At 46.4% G+C, this 12224-nt stretch overlaps 1 long non-coding RNA gene across 2 annotated transcripts in view; it reads right to left on the bottom strand.

Annotated features, from left to right (window-relative positions):
• Window positions 1-1023: 1023 nt before the first annotated feature.
• LOC127678441 (uncharacterized) overlaps window positions 1024-12224 on the bottom strand; it is a 136216-nt gene continuing 125015 nt past the window's right edge. For both annotated transcript variants that reach the window (XR_007976560.1, XR_007976561.1), the window contains exon 6: window positions 1024-9377. This is a non-coding gene — a long non-coding RNA (uncharacterized LOC127678441). The remainder of the gene's footprint in view (window positions 9378-12224) is intronic.

The raw sequence follows: 12224 nt of genomic DNA on the forward strand, positions 1-12224 counted from the left end.
CATCAATAAAAACGTGGTTTGAATAGAAGAGTGGTAAAGTATTAATTGTGGAAGCCAGCTGCTGAACAGACGGGGTTCGCTGTAGAATGTTCGCCCTTACAATATGCCTAAGACACTTTATAGTAAAAGCCACGACCACATGCTCCTCCACTCAAGTGCTAAGATCCAGGCACTTCATGGTGTCCTGCTGCAGGCTGCAGTCAAGAACAGAAAGTCACGGGAACACCACAAACTACCTGGGAGACACAGATGACTCAGCGACAACGCCAAGGGGGTTTACAATGAAAAAACCCATGATACATGTAAGAAAGTTAAAACCCTTTATGTTTTACACAGGCTGAGAAAATGATCATTTAAAAAGTGGGCTTTACCAAGGGTCAATAGAGTTCTTACAAATTATGTGAGGAAGTAGCTATGAAAAAAGATATACACAAGCATTAGTTTATGACATTAACTAATAAGGCAGCAGTTAATATCAATGCATCTTTGGGAATTGAAGATAATTTCACTTTTTTGTATGTAGAATTAAAGGAGTCATAGAGTGTATAGAAAAACAGAAGGTGGCAAGCGTGACTGGGAAATAGAGGTTAAAGGGTATAAAATTTTATTTGGGATAAATCTCTGGGAAGAACTGCTTAGTAGCAAATAATATTGTACTATAGGGGAATTTTGGTGATTTTATATACATGAACACAACCATGTGAGATCTGTATATACTGGGTTTACTACACTTTAAGTATGCACAATTGAAAGTTTCACTACTAACTCTGAATCAAATTTAAAATGCAAAGACCAGGTATGATGTACACCTATAATCCCAACGTTCAAGAGGATGAGGCGGGATTCTGAGTTCCATGCCAGCCTGGGCTACACAGTGAGTTCAAGGCCAGAGAAGGCTACCAAACGCAGCTATTATCACAAACTGATAAACACCACCATCTCTCTCTCTCTCTCTCTCTCTCTCTCTCTCTCTCTCTCACATTCTCTCTCTCTCTCTCTCTCTCTCTCTTTCTCTCTCTCACATTCTCTCTCTCTCCTCTCTCTCTCTCTCTCTCTCTCACATTCTCTCCCTCTCTCTCTCTGCCCCCTCTCCCCCCAAATGCTTTGGAGACAGGTCTACACACTAGTCAAGACCGCAATACTCATTTGATTTGTAGTCCACATCCACTACGCCAACTTCCCGCTCCGTCTCCCATCTCCATTGACCTAGCCAGTGTGTGCTCTATTGTGTCCCAATGCCACCTCTTCTTCCTCCAGGCTTGGGCTTGTACTTTCTTCTGGGATCTCGTGTCACGGGTCCACAGTGGGTGACAGTACACAGTAACTAAGCCGTTATGCTGACTTTGCCTTATCCACCTGCTCACTCCTCTCTCTGGAATCCACTACCTTCAAACACACTCATCACAGCTCTGCTGAGTCAGGAGCCTCTTTACCTTGCTCAACCTGTTGCCCAACCAAGTCCTCTTAACTGCTGCCTGCTCTTCCTTTCAAGTCATACACCTCACCATGCATGCTCTTGGGAATCTCCAGGGCACCTGGTGTGGTGCACTAGTCCTGTTGCTCACAGTGGTTACCCCAAAGTCTTCTGCCACACCTCCTAGGTCCATGCCCCTAGGTACCTGGGCCTCAGGGGGATGGCTCACCACTAACTCCTTCATCTTGCAAACCTCAATGGCTGCCCTTTGGGGGTAAGCCTGGACTTCAACTCCATCAGGAAGCCACATGGGGTGGTGGTTGAATGCCACAAGCCCCACCACATGCTGCTTTATGTCCCCACAGCAGTGTAATCAGGCACTGTCATCTTCCTTTTGAACCTGCCTATCATAGTGGGTCCCACGTGTTGAAGACATAAACGTTCTACCACTCAAAATACCTTTCATCTTTAGAAAATTATCACCAGAGATGTCATCCCATGCCTAAGCTCAACTATTTTATCACCTTTCTTACCAATTTATCACAGCCAGAAAATGTATTGATTATTCCTGTGTCAGGACCACAGTTCTTTGGATTTGTCTGGATGTGTTTACTTGCAGGAGTGTATCATGAAAGGGGCACAAGCTTTCCCAAACCAGCAGCTAGCTGTACGCTGTGCTGCAAATGAAGACCAAGTGGGCAGCATGGAGGCCCCGGAGACCAGAGAAACCACGCAGTTACTACACAGGACTCTCAGCAACAATTCTCCCCACCCCTTGACACTAAGGCCCCCGGTCCCTTTATCTTTTCCTAGAAGGGTATGTACTTTCTGTTGACCGTGTATCAGCACTTCATAATCGCTGTACATCTTTCTTCCAACGTGACTCAAACTGAGTACGCTGAGTCTGGCTAACACTGTTTGCCCCTCCTAACCACTGTGGTACACTCCTTTTTAACACAGCCATGGCTTCTTTTTCCACAATGGCCTCACGGGACTGGTTTCAATGTAGCTCATGAACAATAAGGGCTGTATTTTTTTTTTCAAACACTGTTCCTTTTCTATCAGCCTGTTCCTCATACGCTTATCCCTACCGCATTTCTTCCAGGCATGTAACTACCTCTCCAATTTGTTATGAATTACACCTTCAAGTTCAGGTCACCCTACCTGATTTGGTGGCATATGCAACTAGTCAAAGTGATTTATGATGAGTCCTTAGCTCTCTACCTAAACTCATATTCCTTTATAGATGCACTTGGCTAATCAGACAGGGATTCTGGGCTCCACATGTGACAGCCCTGATGATTATCAACCATCTAATATTTACTTAGTCATGTGTTCTCCACCCTGTTGTCTTTCTCTCTGGTTCTGGTTCTCCACCCAGCAGCCACATGGAGTGACTTCCACCTGAGTATTTCCTGCTTTTAGCAGCAGTACTTTGGGTAGCCTAACTGCCCAGTAGGAATAGGCCCCAGAGTCCAGCCCAGCCTCCTATACCTGGTGCAGCTCCATTTCTGTGGATGTCTCCACGTGCAAGCAAAAGTATAATGATGTGGTTAAAGATAATGATGTGGTTCAGAGCTTCTGTCAGAATCTGGGGTGGGGACAGCGAGGAGGGCTAGAATCTAGAACAGACTGATAACTCTAACTCTGAAACATTAGGACATAACTTAGTATACTCAATAAACGGACATAACACAGTAGATGTACCCATAAGAACACCCACAGCAATTGCCTATCAAGCATCCTTTCCGCTGATTAAGGATGTGATCAGAAGAGGCAGACAGCAGAGCTAACACAGAGAGTAACATACACAGCTCAGGGGATCTGCTCTAAGTCTGCTCTTACACAGCATCAAAGCGCTTCCTTTGTTCCCTTCTGAGGCTTATTTGCCAGCCTTGGTGGGAAAGCGAAGCATCAGGGATCACAAGTCTTTATGGCCATGACCATATTACTTCCTCAAATGAGTATCTATCTGATCTACCTCATGTTTTGCTTTAAGTAAGATAAAACTACAACTTCATTTTTAGTGTACATGCTATGAAAATAAAAGAATAAATCTTAATTCTGAGCGTCCATGGTTGTCTGTAGGTCATGTGTGCTTCTGTAGTTATGATCATAGTTTGAAGCTCTTCCTTCTACAGAATGCCAATTACAAGTTTCTAAGCAAGAATCAGTGAGCTTCAAAAAAAAAATACTCACGGTTGAATGGTCACCCCAAGTGCAGGCTGGGCTTGTCCTGGAAGCAGAGGACTGAATTTCACGAGAACAGCAGAGAGCAGGCCAGCAGAAGGCACGGGTGCCAGCACCACCTTCCTCCCAGGCCTGGGGATCCTGTAGTCCTTGAGTATCAACAATAAAACCACATTAAGTTGTTTTCCAATTCCTATGAAATGAGTCAGTAGGTCAAGCAAGTGATCCACTTGAGAGAACAGTCCCTACAGCTACACTCCCCCCCTTCCAGTAACTGGACTCCTTCTCTCTGCCCTGCACAAAGTGCTCCCACTAACCCAGGAGCCCATGGGGCCTGGTAGACCCAGAAAAGATACTGTCAGATTAGCCAGTCTTCGATGGGGTTAGTATTCTTTGACAGAGCGTACTGTTAGTAGTGCCATATAGCTGCATTAGAATTAGTAAAACTTCTCTGTTAAGACCATGTAAGTACTTTTATCTCCTTCACCCCCAAAGAAGGGTCTTGGTGCTTAAAATAAACATAGAAACTCAATAATTACACCTCTGAAAGTCCCCCCCCCAAAAAAACCACTTCCTTCTGCAAAAATACTTTCTCCTCCTCAAAAGATCTCCATATTCAAAAGACAGAGTGGTTATAAAAATCATCCACACTGTTAAAACACACCTCGGGGTCCTCATGCTGGCCGGCAGTACCATCCACTGGGCTTCAGGAAGCAGAAGTGTGCAAAGCTGCCAGCAGCCTTTTAAATCCACGGCTCTAGCTGCTGAACACCTTGGGAAACTACCACCTACTCACCCAGAAGAGAGCTGATTCAAGTAGTTAGTAACCTTCTGCATCGGAAACCACCAGCCACTACTGGTGAGAGGTCGGCAATTCCAAGAACTCATCCATGCAGGCAAATCTAAGGACTCACAGCTTGACACTGAAGGCAAGAGCGGCTGACAGTTCTTCAGTGGGAGACTTTTGCTTTCTGAATCCTCAGGGCTTACTTTCTTTTTTTTTTTTTCTTTTTAAAGACAAGGTCTCATTTTCATCTTGAGAAAATGTCTGATCAAGCCACCAACTGAAAACCTGCCATTATAAACGAGGGATTTCACAATGCTCATTCCAAAATCTGCGGCTATTCATTTCTGGAAGTGACTCACTGAGAAAGGACGGCTGTCGGGGGTGGGAGGGAGAGATCATTTTTAGGAGACCGCCTGTACTCTGAGAACTGAGCAGAAACTCCAGACTGGTTACCACGTGCGTGTAGCGACCCCAGCTCAGCTCTGAGTCACCCCCCACTTAGATGACATGCCATGACCAGTCTCCTCGTGAAAGCCACTTGGTGGACAAAAAGCCCTTTGGGCTGTGCACCCAGCCTCATGCTCGCCTCTCTGGGGGCTAGTTTCACATCAATCGGGAGGGAGGCAGCGGTATTTGCCACCTGTCAGGACTCCGAGGCTGCTGAGTAACCAGCCTCGGAGTCCCACTTCCTGTGACTACTTCCAAAAGACCCTATGCTATTTCCTTCAGAAAAATAAGAAGTGAAAAGCAGAGCTACAGGGGAGGAGAGACAACTCCAAGAGCAAAGCTAAAAGCCTGCAATGTGATCGCTGTTTACCCAGCCACGCCTAGTTTTAATTTGGTTTCCCAACCCCTGTGTAATTAAGACAGCCAAAGAGAATAGCATTTGGGATGGGGGTGGGGTGGGGTAGGGGTGAGATCCACAAATTCTTAGACCTTCTGAGCGCGTGACCAGAAAAGTAATTTTAAGATTCAAGAGAACCCATCTGAAGCTGACTGGAGCATTAACCCTTGCAGTTAAGAGAAAGTTGTTTTTGTTTATTCCAAAATTTCAAACATAAAAATCCCCTTTCCTACCAGATGGCATTAAAGAGAGGCTATTGCCATCCCCTAGATTCCCAGGAGAAACTGTTTTCAGATCTGATTGGGGGACAGTCACATTAACAGCAGCCTGCACATCATCCAACACTAAGGTGTCCTTTGAAGCTGCCAGCCAAGTGTGGTGTTTGGCATTTTGCCAAGCCTATTAATTTATGCCACGTAGAGGGAGTCGGAGCTGCAGACAGCAGGGCTGCTCAGACTCATGGCAGAGGGAGAGGATCCGTCACAGCAGGGCTCCTTCTGAGGACACCATGCACTAGAGAAAGGCTAGCTTGTTCTTAAGAGCTTGTCTTGCCTTTCATTTTTCCAGCTGAGAATGAGTCTTCACTTTGGGCGAGAGTGGTTGGGGAGGGGTATGTGTCAAGACCAGAGGAGGGGACACAAGCCTCTGCCATCAGCAACTGCGGGAGTGGCTGGTCCTGCCCTGTCTCTGACTGCTGACGGGACAGTGCTGGGAGGTCAGTGCAGAACTGTCAGAAGAAGAAGGAACATAATGCCGAGATAGAAGGCCACGCAGCAGAGGCTGGGGAGGGCACGGGTCGCACACCACACACACCAAGCCTAGGGCAGTTCTGAAGGTCACACCGTACTTGAGGGATGTGTTTGCTGGGTGCTCTAAGGCTAGACACTCAGAATGTGACTGGGTTCCTAGGCTGCTCCACGCCTTCCTGCCATCTGCATTATTGTGGGCACCACTCAAGTGTACAGAGTCCTCCCTCTCCAAACAAAATAAAACCCTGATACAAAAGCGCTCCGTCTACTTAACATTTACTCAAAGTTCCCCTTTAAACAACAGAAAGAAGCGAACTCTTTGCCTAGTGCCTTTACGGACGGGAGACATGGTGGCCTCATTTGGGTAGGGCGCCAGCTCAGGGTTCCAGCTCCTTTTGCGGATCTTCTCTTTCGAAGGCCGCCCAGCCTAATTAAGCCAATTTAATCATCTGGTGACACATAGGCCTGCTTCCTGCGCTACTCGAGGGATTCTCTGGGCAACCCTACAGGCTAAGTCTACTATTAACCCATGCTACAGATAAGGGATGCAAGGGAGCCTGGGGACCGGCCTAAGGCTGGCCAATCAGTGAACAGCGGGACCTTGACCTTGACTTGTACCCCAGAGCCTGCTGGCCACCTCTATGAGGTTCGTGAGTGGCAAAGCACTATGGGAACTGCCTTGAAGCCACAGCGTGACTTTTGAACTTGTTATTTGCCAATGCGGCTTTCTAGAAACTTTAAGTTTTAACAACTACATGCTAACAAGTCTAGAATGAAGAGGTAGGTCAGTCTGTCCACAGCCAATAGCTCTGTGGGCCTTATACACTGCCTGCCTGCTGGATCTGTGATGCTAAACAGGAGAGAAGGATTCAGAGGACCTGTCCTCAACCAGGATGGATTAGGGGGCTTCGCGGTCAACTTGTGTTGGTATTCAGGTCGGGCCCTTCACATCTACATCCTTGCTCAAGGACGTGGTGGAGCCAGACTGGGGCTCCGAGCCAGAAGCTTTGATCTGTCCAATGCCCGTTCACCCCTGGAAGCACGAACAGTGAGCTAGGCATGGCCCCTGCCCCACCAGGCCTCGAAAGGAAGAAGCCTTCTTTGCTTGTGAATTCGTTCTCGGGGAAAGCTCCTTCAGGAAGCAGTTCTGCAGATTAGGAACAGACTCAGGGTCCGTGTGGTTCTTCTCTGAACCTGTTCGGCTGTGTCCCTGGTTCTCACCGAGCTGCCTCTCTCTGGTGCCTGCAGAACAGGTTGTCTAAGGTGGCACGAGAGTCTCCTTAGTCCTGGAGACTTTCACTCTTCAAGCAAAAAGCCATCCCTTATTTCATTGGCACGTACACTTACTCACACTTGGTCTAGAATGTTCCACACAGAATCGTCACTGCTACTTGGTAGTGGCCCACTTACCCAGTGTTCATCTCCCTCTCCTCCCCCGCCACGCTCTAATGGGTCTGTAGTATGTTGGGTCACAAAAAAGAAAACACTTAAAAATGTCTTCCTAAACCAAGGATACTAACAAGCAAGATGGAAAAGGAAGTTGAACAGATCATTCTGGTTTTAGTTTCAGTTAAGACAGAATAACAACTATACAAAAGATTCTGGAAAACTGACCCATGTTACATTTATAAAGCCAGAACTTCCCCCACCTAAAAGTTTGCTATTCCAGGTTGCACTATAGTCAAAAGACCAAGTACTACTTACTATCTTAAGCATTCACACACATTCCTGTCATAAATACTTGAACCTGGATGGGATATTAAATCAACAACACAAAAACTCCAGGTAGGAAGTGGCTGTCAGTGGAGTGTGTCAGTGTGTGCTTGTGTGTGTGTGTGTCAGTGGCTATAGGTGTGTGTCTGTCAGTGCACACTCCAGGTGGGAAGTGGCTATAGGTGTGTGTGTGTGTGTGAGAGTGCACACTCCAGGTGGGAAGTGGCTATAGGTGTGTGTGTGTGTGTGAGAGTGCACACTCCAGGTGGGAAGTGGCTATAGGGGTGTGTGTGTCGGTGCACACTCCAGGTGGGAAGTGGCTGTAGGTGTGTGTGTGTATGTGTGAATACACACTCCAGGTGGGAAGTAGCTGTAGGTATGTGTGTATGTGTGTGTCGGTGCACACTCCAGGTGGGAAGTGGCTGTAGGTAGGTGTGTGTGTGTGTGTGCATACTCCAGGTGGGAAGTGGCTGTAGGTATGTGTGTGTGTGTGTGTATTGGTGCACACTCCAGGTGGGAAGTGGCGGTAGGTATGTGTGTGTGTGTGAGTACACACTCCAGGTGGGAAGTGGCTGTAGGTAGGTGTGTGTGTGTGTGTTGGTGCACACTCCAGGTGGGAAGTGGCTGTAGGTATGTATGTGTGTGTGTGAGTACACACTCCAGGTGGGAAGTGGCTGTAGGTAGTTATATGTGTGTATGTGTGTCGGTGCACACTCTAGGCTGCCAAGGACATGACTCGCTCCTGGGAGACCTTAATCGTACTTTTCATCTGCCCAGAAGGAGTTCTAAGGGCAAAGCAGCTTTCCCTTCCTACTGAGCGTGGTCCCTGCAGGGCTCTGTAGCGGCTGCAGTCCATGTTCAGAATTCATGGTCCAGGCTTAAAATGGTGACAACCCCAAGAGATCTGTGGGGCAGATGAGTACATTTTAAAGGCACAGGCAAAAATTCCCACCTATTTCTAAAAAGAAAACAAGCCTCAACATCCCCAGGCTTTTCTGTGTTGGAAGGGAAGGCAGAACCAGTATACAAGCTGACCACTGAGAACAAGCCTGAGCCAAAAGATCTGCTTACAGAGCAGGCCTGGCAGGCTGTCCCTCAGTGCCACAGCACGGCGCAGCTAACAAACACACTCAAGGGCACCGGGAGCCGGGGCCTAGCTGGGCTTTCTGATGCTCACAACTTCTTTAATACACTCACTCACCCACAGACACACACACATACTCACAAAAGCGCATACACACCACACACACACACACACACACACACACACTCTCTCTCTCTCTCTCTCTCTCTCTCTCTCTCTCTCTCTCGCATATCGTTTCCACTATCCTTCTTTGATGTTTGTTTCCAAGTTATTTCTTCTCTGTATTAGGCCTGTTTCAATCTGAAAATGAACACACCACATTGGCTTTACTTGCTTTGACTTAACTGAAGAAGTCCGGCCATCCAGCAAGGCTCGGGAGATGGACTGCTGGCACTCACCCTCACTGAATCAGGCTTGTTCGTCACCGAATCTGGCCAGCACCTGTCCCTCTTTGCCTCCTTTGTCTGTCACTTGTTCCTGAACGACAGGCTGGTCCTCTGAGTTGGTCACTTGCTGACCAGGGGCAGGGCAGAAGGCAGATGAGGAACAGAAAGGACATCTTCGCGATTTCCATGGAAGTCGTAGGCTGTCCACACCTGACACATGAAGAAAATGGCTGTCAGACCACCCAAGACAAAGACAAAGAGCCACAGCTATAACCCCTGTCACTATACTCCACAGGAATCGCCAGTAATCTTACTGGGTCTACAGAAAAAAGAATTATGATCATCAATTTCTAAGTTTTCATTAAATCTTTAAAGTAAGTATGAAAATTTTATACAAAATCTTAAGTCACTACTGAGAAGCCAGAAGTATATGGTAAAACCCTGACTCAAACCAACCAACCAACCAACCAACCAACCAACCAACCAACCAACCAACCACATACCAATTGCTCTCACAAGGACACTACTTTGTGCTATGAGTACTCTGTTTCTGGTGTGGGGCTGGGGTACCTACAGGGACTCTATTCAACCAGAGTGTACAGCCCTGACCCTCACTACTCCACACTGAGGTGTAAGAACCTGAAATTTGAGGCACGTGAGATGGCACAGAGGATTAAGGGAGCTTGCCACCAAGCGTGACTGCCTGAGTTCGATTCCTGAAACGAACATGGAGAAGGAAGGGATCGACTCCTAACATTCACATGTGCACTGAACCGTGTGCATATGCCCCATAAATGAAAATAAAACATAAGACAACAAAACTCTCGAAGTTCTGCAACACACCTACTCCTGCACCCCAATTTTGTTAGCTACAACAGTCAGGAAGGACACACAAATCTACATGAGGTTGATAATAAAGGCCATTAACACATATTGACTCCTTTAGAGACCACACAGCGGGGGGTGGGGGATGGGGGTGAGGCATCAGTTTCAAAAGTGCTTGCTGAGCAAGCTTGATGACCCGGGTTCAGATCCCTAGTACGCACGTACGCACGCACGCACGCACGCACGTAAGAGCTGCACGTGTGTGTCTGAGGTACCAGCACTGGAGGGTGGAGAGGGAACACAGAAAAACAAGTGAAAAAGACGAAGACAGAACCGGAGAGCTCCAGATCCAGGGAGAAACCCTGTCTCAGAGGGGAAAGAGAACAGAACATGTGACAGTCTCCTCTGGTCCCATGGCAAGTGTGGGTGCACACACCTGCATATGCTGTGCACCCACACACACATATACAAGAAGAAACCGAAGATAGTGCTGTATTGGGGTAAAGGCTCCTGTTTCCTGAGTAATCACTTGGATACTTTGTATCAGGAAGCAAAGTTCATCCTAATTATAGTGTTGACACATGAGGTCATGCAGTGATTGGTCCTTTGTTATCAGTGTCTCTTAGTGTTCACCTTCTTGACTGGCCAGCAGTGCAGAATACAGTATAAATATAACACAGTCACCTTGTAAGGTGAAACTGGAAACTTCCATCAAATTGACAAAATAACACTGTGTTATGTATAAGACCTCTGAGGTTATTACACAGTCAGAATTTGAAGAATCAGGCTTAAGGAAAACAAAGCCAACAGAGATGACAGTATAAACCCTAGATTTCCTGTTTGTTTTTTAAATTAAGAATGGCTTATACATTTAAAAAATTAAGAGAGGCACTTGAGAATATTCCCAGTGCTTCTACACAAACCACCCTCTGAAGTGAGTCTAGGAGTTAGCATTCAATCTCCGTCCAAAGAAAGAACTGGAAATCAGTTTGGTGGTTCCTCAGAAAACTGGGCATGACACTTCTGGAGAACCCTGTTATACCACTTCTGGGCATGTACCCAGAGGATTCCCCGGCATGCAATAAGGACACATGCTCCACTATGTCCATAACAGCCTTATTTATAATAGCCAGAAGCTGGAAAGAACCCAGATGTCCCTCAATGGAGGAATGGATACAGAAAATGTGGTATATTTACACAATGGAATACTACTCAGCAATTAAAAACAATGAATTTATGAAATTCTTAGGCAAATGGTTGGAACTTGAAAATATCATCCTAAGTGAGGTAACCCAATCACAAAAGAACACACACTAAATGCAGTCATTGGTAAGTGGGTATTAGCCCAGAGGCTCTGAATACCCAAGACACAATTCACATATCAAATCATTCCCAAGAAGGAAGGAGAGGGCCCTGGTCCTGGAAAGGCTTGATGCAGCATTGTAGGAGATTACCAGGACAGAGAAGGGGGAAGGGGTTGATTGGGGAACAGGCAGAGGGAAGAGGGCTTATGGGACTTATGGGGAGAGGGGAACTGAGAAAGGAGAAATCATTTAGAATGTAAACAAAGAATATAGAAAAAAAAGAACAGAGTGCATTACATCTCAGGTCTCTTTCATACATGTTTTATAGGACACAGTCTTAATAAATCAGTTGATTCAACTTTAGTCAAGTCTTTAAAAACATTAAGTTTTATATTATGATAACTCAGGGTCAGGGTTAGGAGTTCAATTTGAACCTAGTCTGGGTTATACAGCAAGACCCTGTCTCTAGAACAAGGACTTACTTTATCAAGATTCTTGTATAAAATATGCATATATATACCCCTGTATGTATTGTGTTGAGTGGTTTTGTTTTCTGCCCACATCCTTCAGTCCAAGGTTTACAGAAGGGGTATTTGCAGAAAGGCCGAGTAGGATTTCTAATGTAAAATCTCAAACACGGTGACCTGTCTAACACAACCCTGAACTACAGTGTGGTTTGCCATACCAGTGCTTTTCCTAGTGACTAAAATGCTCACCTCAGAGACTCCTAAAATAAAGTGGTCTTCTATGGCAGAAAGAAAGTCGAGGAGGCAGGGCCCGGGAGGATGACTTAATCTTAAGTTGGTAGATCTGGGGCATCCACTATTGTAAGACATCAAAACACGCTCCCAGAGCATTTGGACTCATAAGACTCCTTTGTTTACTGCAGAGGTGGGTTCAGATTTACTGACTGCTCCCTCTCCCCAAA

Source organism: Apodemus sylvaticus, chromosome 2 (genome assembly GCF_947179515.1).
Source record: "Apodemus sylvaticus chromosome 2, mApoSyl1.1, whole genome shotgun sequence".
Classification (NCBI taxonomy): domain Eukaryota; kingdom Metazoa; phylum Chordata; class Mammalia; order Rodentia; family Muridae; genus Apodemus; species Apodemus sylvaticus.